Here is a 7440-nt window from a genome sequence, read left to right as displayed (position 1 = left end):
TGATAAAAGTCCTGTTTCTTCTGGCTGCCTGCTTCAGCCACTTTTCTGAAGCTGCCACCCGCCTGTGCCATACACCTACTGCCTCTGCTGCCATCTTCTCCTACTGCCATTATCTTGTGCTTTTACTGCCACTGCTGTTGCCCCCCACCTCCCCACTCTGTCACGGGGTCAGTATGTTGACTCCTCATGCAGTTGCCACTCTCTTCACTCTGTCACTAGGCCACTGTGTTGACTCCTCATGCTGTTGTCACCCTCTCCACTTTGTGATGGGGCCACTGTATTGACTCCTCATGCGGTTGCCACCCTCCCCTCTCTGTGACTAGGCCTCTATGTTGACTCCTCATGCAGTTGCCACCCTCACCACTCTGCGACTGGGGTACTATGTTGACTCCTTTCACTTTTTCCACCCTCCCCACTCTGTGACTGGGGCACAATTTTATTCCTTTTGCTGTTGCCAACCTCACCACTCTGTAACGGGGTCACTAGTGTCCTTGTTTGGTCTTGTTGACATCATCATTTATTTTACCCTTCTGATCTGTCTGAAGAACCAAAAATTTTAAAACAGAATTTGGAGCATCCATAAAGCCTCGATCACATGATCAGTATTCTGCATCAGGATTTGATCATGATTTGGACGCCAAAATCAGTAGTAGGTCCAAAACATAGAAGACATGCAAATATTTCCATCATGTGTCATCTCTGTTTTGGACCCATTGTTGTTTTTTCCTTACCAATACTGATCAAACACTGATGCAAATAACTGACCGTGTGATAGAGGCTATAAAAGTCCTGCATGTAGGGCATTTTTTTTCATCTGAATACAACCAATTTCAGACGCAAATGGCTAAAACTCATGCAAATTGAGCCTGAGGCCTCTATCACATGGTCAGTATGTTGCATTAGGATTTGTTTTCTTTTGGGTTGTTCTTCTGACTTATTAAAAGAAGGGAAAAATAAACAGTGACCTTAACACAAACTTACTGCTGACACCCTTCCCACTCTGTCATGGGACCACTACTTGTATCATTGGCTAACAGAACATGTTATCTAGCAATCTACTGTATGTGTAATGAGACAGCTCTTACACTATAGTGGAATCTTGGGCCACTGCACAGTTAAGTACATTATACGCTAATATTGACCTGCAAGGCTGAGTTCACACTTCAGTTATTTTGTCAGCTAATTCCAGCAGTTACTATATGGTGAGCCAAAATCAGAAGCCAATCCTACTCTAAGATAAGATATCATGAAAAGGTCTGCACCTGTTGTGTTTTTCACCCATAACTGCCCAAATAACTGAAGTGTGAACTTCACTCATCTCTAATATTAAGTTTGCACTATCTTATGCTAGTACTGGCAACTCCACATATTAAAATGTTTTTACATTTTGACTTACCTTATTGAAGAATAGTGATGAGTGGCAGGGGCCATATTCGAATTCGCAATATTTAATGAACAGTTTGTAGAATATTTGTCATATATTCGCAAATTCGAGAATTCGCTATCATTTTCTTGATTGCGACAATCAGCAATGTGATATTGGCGCAATGCGCGCGCAATACAGACGTGGGTCACTATAGCAACATTTTTCAAGCTACTAGAAGTTTCCTTAGACTGGAGAAAATGGTTGGCATGGCAGATCATTACATTAGCTTTATATGCAGAAAGAGTGCTCCAATATATTTGCGATTAAGAAATTGGCACTAATGATGCAAATATTTTGGCGCAATACAGGCAACTTCACATTTTAACAGGTCTGACTACATATTAGAGATTGGTGCACTAAGTATTGTTGTGAACTTGTGACATTACAGCACTATGTCTGTATGTATGTAGCATACATACATACAGTACATACATACAGCACTATGTATGTAGCATGTATGCATGGACAGCAGAACCTATCAGCTACACTATATAATATCACTGTCTAACCTACATTGACTATCTCCCACTAACTTTCTGTATTATATAAGCTAACTAACTAACTAACTAACTATCTAATATAATGACACAAGAAAGCAGAGAGCACAGCAATAACACTGCTGTCTCTCTCAGATCTGCAAAATACTGCATACAGTGGCTGCTGGGGAGGTTCTTACACTGCGTGCAGAATTATTAGGCAAATGAGTATTTTGACCACATCATCCTCTTTATGCATGTTGTCTTACTCCAAGCTGTATAGGCTCGAAAGCCTACTACCAATTAAGCATATTAGGTGATGTGCATCTCTGTAATGAGAAGAGGTGTGGTCTAATGACATCAACACCCTATATCAGGTGTGCATAATTATTAGGCAACTTCCTTTCCTTTGGCAAAATGGGTCAAAAGAAGGACTTGACAGGCTCAGAAAAGTCAAAAATAGTGAGATATCTTGCAGAGGGATGCAGCACTCTTAAAATTGCAAAGCTTCTGAAGCGTGATCATCGAACAATCAAGCGTTTCATTCAAAATAGTCAACAGGGTCGCAAGAAGCGTGTGGAAAAACCAAGGCGCAAAATAACTGCCCATGAACTGAGAAAAGTCAAGCGTGCAGCTGCCAAGATGCCACTTGCCACCAGTTTGGCCATATTTCAGAGCTGCAACATCACTGGAGTGCCCAAAAGCACAAGGTGTGCAATACTCAGAGACATGGCCAAGGTAAGAAAGGCTGAAAGACGACCACCACTGAACAAGACACACAAGCTGAAACGTCAAGACTGGGCCAAGAAATATCTCAAGACTGATTTTTCTAAGGTTTTATGGACTGATGAAATGAGAGTGAGTCTTGATGGGCCAGATGGATGGGCCTGTGGCTGGATTGGTAAAGGGCAGAGAGCTCCAGTCCGACTCAGACGCCAGCAAGGTGGAGGTGGAGTACTGGTTTGGGCTGGTATCATCAAAGATGAGCTTGTGGGGCCTTTTCGGGTTGAGGATGGAGTCAAGCTCAACTCCCAGTCCTACTGCCAGTTTCTGGAAGACACCTTCTTCAAGCAGTGGTACAGGAAGAAGTCTGCATCCTTCAAGAAAAACATGATTTTCATGCAGGACAATGCTCCATCACACGCGTCCAAGTACTCCACAGCGTGGCTGGCAAGAAAGGGTACAAAAGAAGAAAATCTAATGACAAGGCCTCCTTGTTCACCTGATCTGAACCCCATTGAGAACCTGTGGTCCATCATCAAATGTGAGATTTACAAGGAGGGAAAACAGTACACCTCTCTGAACAGTGTCTGGGAGGCTGTGGTTGCTGCTGCACGCAATGTTGATGGTGAACAGATCAAAACACTGACAGAATCCATGGATGGCAGGCTTTTGAGTGTCCTTGCAAAGAAAGGTGGCTATATTAGTCACTGATTTGTTTTTGTTTTGTTTTTGAATGTCAGAAATGTATATTTGTGAATGTTGAGATGTTATATTGGTTTCACTGGTAAAAATAAATAATTGAAATGGGTATATATTTGTTTTTTGTTAAGTTGCCTAATAATTATGCACAGTAATAGTCACCTGCACACACAGATATCCCCCTAAAATAGCTAAAACTAAAAACAAACTAAAAACTACTTCCAAAAATATTCAGCTTTGATATTAATGAGTTTTTTGGGTTCATTGAGAACATGGTTGTTGTTCAATAATAAAATTAATCCTCAAAAATACAACTTGCCTAATAATTCTGCACTCCCTGTATATAGTAAGGGGTAGGCAACTTTCCTATTGGTTGCTAGGGATGTTGCTAAGCTCAGACAAAGATATTGCTGCCTTCTCATTGGCCCACAAGCAAGAAAGGAGGTTACTGATGAAAAAAAAATCTAATATTTGAAATTACGAATATATATCCCTATATTCTAAATATTCGCAAAATTCGCGATTAATATTCACGATTCGAATATTCGCGACCAAACACTATTAAAGAAGTCACCACACATATTTGTAAGTGATATGGTTATGGTATCTTAGTAAAGACATGCTGCTAGGCACTATGAATAAGCACTTGAGTAATTAGCATTTTTGGCATTCTGGAGAATCATTAGATACTAATAATATTTTAATTTTGAACTTTTGATTACATTTGTAATATACAGTATAAAACATAAAGTGGTAATAATACAGAAACCCAATACTAGCTAGGTACAATCGTAATAATGTTATATTGATTTAGAGAATATAATATTTAATTTAATATTTATATTATAGGTATGTCTAATCTTAGGCAGTAGCCCCTACAGGCTGCAAGGAAAGACCTTAGAAGAAATAAATTTATCCTAGCCTCTTGTGGGGTAGTATTCTGTGTGCTGCAAAGTGCATATAATAAAACAACTGAACATCAGTGGCCTCTTCATGTAAGGGTAAGCTATACAACCAAAATAGGTTGACACTTAAGTCCAATAGCTTAATAAAATGTTGTTGTAAGATCATATGCAGCCCAAGCGTGCAGTATGTCATGCTTTTTACTATTACTAGCCAATTTATTCAGTTTTTTAACTCAAAACCCTCCAGAGGGAATTTGAGAAATGTGCCTCTTGAACATAAGCAGAATTTATTTAATACGTTTATGATTGGTGTCTAAGTGTAGATAGACCCTCTCATAGAAAAACCTCAGTAGTCTCAAAATGTTTATAAACTGTACTGAGTGTGCCTTATTGTATTTAATTTAAGATTTAACTTTTAATTTTTATATATAAAATAAATGAGACTGTGGAATATAGTGAATTCCTGCCTAATTAGGGAAAGAAGGATGGGTACTATATTAATACGGTATGGGCCTACTAAAGAGACTGTAGGGGGTATATACTGCATATAGAGGATGGGCCTATATGGACCAGTAACTATCCCTATATGCTAGCTCTACTTGGCCTAGTCTGGTCAATGGGAAAGTCTCACTGGCTGTAGTCGGGGCACTCGTCCTGAGAAGGACGACCCCCAGCCTCAGGAACCTCGGGCCTAGATTAAATGTCCCTATGCTCTTACCTCCCTAATTGGTGTGATCTGTGTCCTCCTCCAGGAGGACACAGATCACACCAATTGGGGAGGTAAGAGCATAGGGACATTTAATCTAGGCCCGAGGTTCCTGAGGCTGGGGGTCGTCCTTCTCAGGACGAGTGCCCCGACTACAGCCAGTGAGACTTTCCCATTGACCAGACTAGGCCAAGTAGGGCTAGCATATAGGGATAGTTACTGGTCCATATAGGCCCATCCTCTATATGCAGTATATACCCCCTACAGTCTCTTTAGTAGGCCCATACCGTATTAATATAGTACCCATCCTTCTTTCCCTAATTAGGCAGGAATTCACTATAAGCAGAATTTATAAATCAAAATGCGGCTAACCAAAACCCAGTGGGACCTCAACAAAAAAGACAGATTTTATTTTACGGGTGGTCAAAATTATAATCTTATGGACATGAAAATTTCAAAACATTGTACTGCTCTCCCCAAGCACATTATCCTATAATAAAAAATTATTAAAAAAAAAGATCCATTAAAATATGATACATGTGTAAGGGTAGATAAAATGTATAATTTATTATAAATTGTGGCATAATAATACACTAACTGTAGCTAACTATTCTCAGCATAAGTCGTCAATATCAAATACGTAGGCCGGGCGTCTGACACTTGGCACCCTCGCCAGCTGTTTTTACTTGCCGCAATGCTGGAAATTATACAATGTATGAAGCTGAAGGGTCCATACTCTGAGTACTTTCTGGTGCTGGTGTACTGTAGAACAGTTATTTTATATAAAAAGTGAAAGATAAGAGAGAAAAAAATGAGTCCTAGGAGACCTCAGTGTGTAGAATCAATTCAGCTGAATTGAACTCTTAGGGCTCATGCAAACAAACATATTTTTATTCAATTTCCGTGCCGTTTTTTGCGGTCCGTATGTGGATCTATTCACTTTAATGGGTCCGCAAAAAAAAAAAATTATTTACTCAGTGTGCATGGTCGTTCCATAAAAAAATAGAACATGTCCTATTCTTGTCCATATTACGGACAAGGATAGGACAGTTCTATGATGGGTCAGACGTTCCGTTCCATAAACGGACCACAAAATAGCCAATGGTCGTGTGCATGAGCACTTATGCAACTTTTTTCGGTCTACTCTGTAGCTGCATGTTTTTTGGGTTTACTAATAAAGAACTGATTTTACTACTGTAGAACGTAGTGGATTAATCTGTTGCTTACATAATGCATTCTACCTTGCAGCCTGGCAAGGTGTCCAGAGCCTACTGAGTAATGTCGGGCCATGAGAGGAATTTATACAGAAGGTTGTCATGAGACCTCCGTCATGTATAAAGGTAGCCCATACAGATGAATGTTAGAGGTATTAAATCATATGGTAACACAATGAGGCTATGTTCAACAATAGAACATAAAAAATGGCTTAGGCTACTTTCACATCTGCGCTTTAATTTCTGGTTTTGAGAACCGGCAGAAAATCTCAAAACCGGACCAAAACTGTTTCATTTGATTTAACACATCAGGATGCATCTGTTCTGATAGAATGCGGTCATTTTAAATCTAAATAGAACAAACCGGATCAGTCACTAAAAACAATGTAAGTCAGTGGGTGATGGTTCCGGGTTTTTAGGATCTGAATAAAATGGATCCGGCACCCTTGACTTACATTGTTTTTAGTAATCAAGAAGGACCGGTACTCACACTTCTTAGCTTGCAAAGTATTTCTTTATTGCCACATATCTGTGATGCGTTTCAACACAACCCGTGCCTTTGTCAAACAGTAAAGACTCCCTGATACACACACATTTAAATAACTGGCCAAACAACGAGGTGACAAAGAAGATCAAAGAAAAAAGATCGAAGAAAAACAATCAAAAACATCTTAAAATCAAATTAAGTTTCTCAATGTCCAAAATAGTATCCTTGTATGTGGCACAGTTCAAATTGCTTCAATTCCGCTGTTGAGAATAATGGTACAGATTAAAGATACTGTATATCTAACATTAATGAAAAAATATTTCTATGAGATATATTTCTATAAAAAAAATTATTTAGCTCATAATCGCGATTGAGACCCTTCGGCTCTAGAGTTTGGAGCCGATGGATCCAAAAAGGCTCACGTTTCATCAATAATTTATTTGTCACAACCACGATGTGGCTGAGATACACTCTCAATAATCTGGAGACATATGGGCCAGATTTATCATTACTCTGACAGCTCACTCCACTTTAACATATGGCTAAAGTCAGTTTTAGCCAAGTCAGATTTATGATCGGCCCTTTAAGACTGTAATAAATGTGGTTTGACGGTAGCAGTTTATCCGTCAGTAAGCGGCTTTACAAAAGTCGCACGTCTTTACGAAAAAGTCGCACGTTTTTATGAAAAAGTCGCATGTTCTATTAAAAAGTCTCATAAGATAAGCATGGTCTTCACTGGAGTGAAATTGCGACTTTTTTGCGACTTTTTTGCGACTTTTTAAATAGTCCCAATAGTAAATCTGT

Source organism: Bufo bufo, chromosome 1, assembly GCF_905171765.1.
Source record: "Bufo bufo chromosome 1, aBufBuf1.1, whole genome shotgun sequence".
Classification (NCBI taxonomy): Eukaryota; Metazoa; Chordata; class Amphibia; order Anura; family Bufonidae; genus Bufo; species Bufo bufo.
This window is presented reverse-complemented; position numbering follows the sequence as displayed.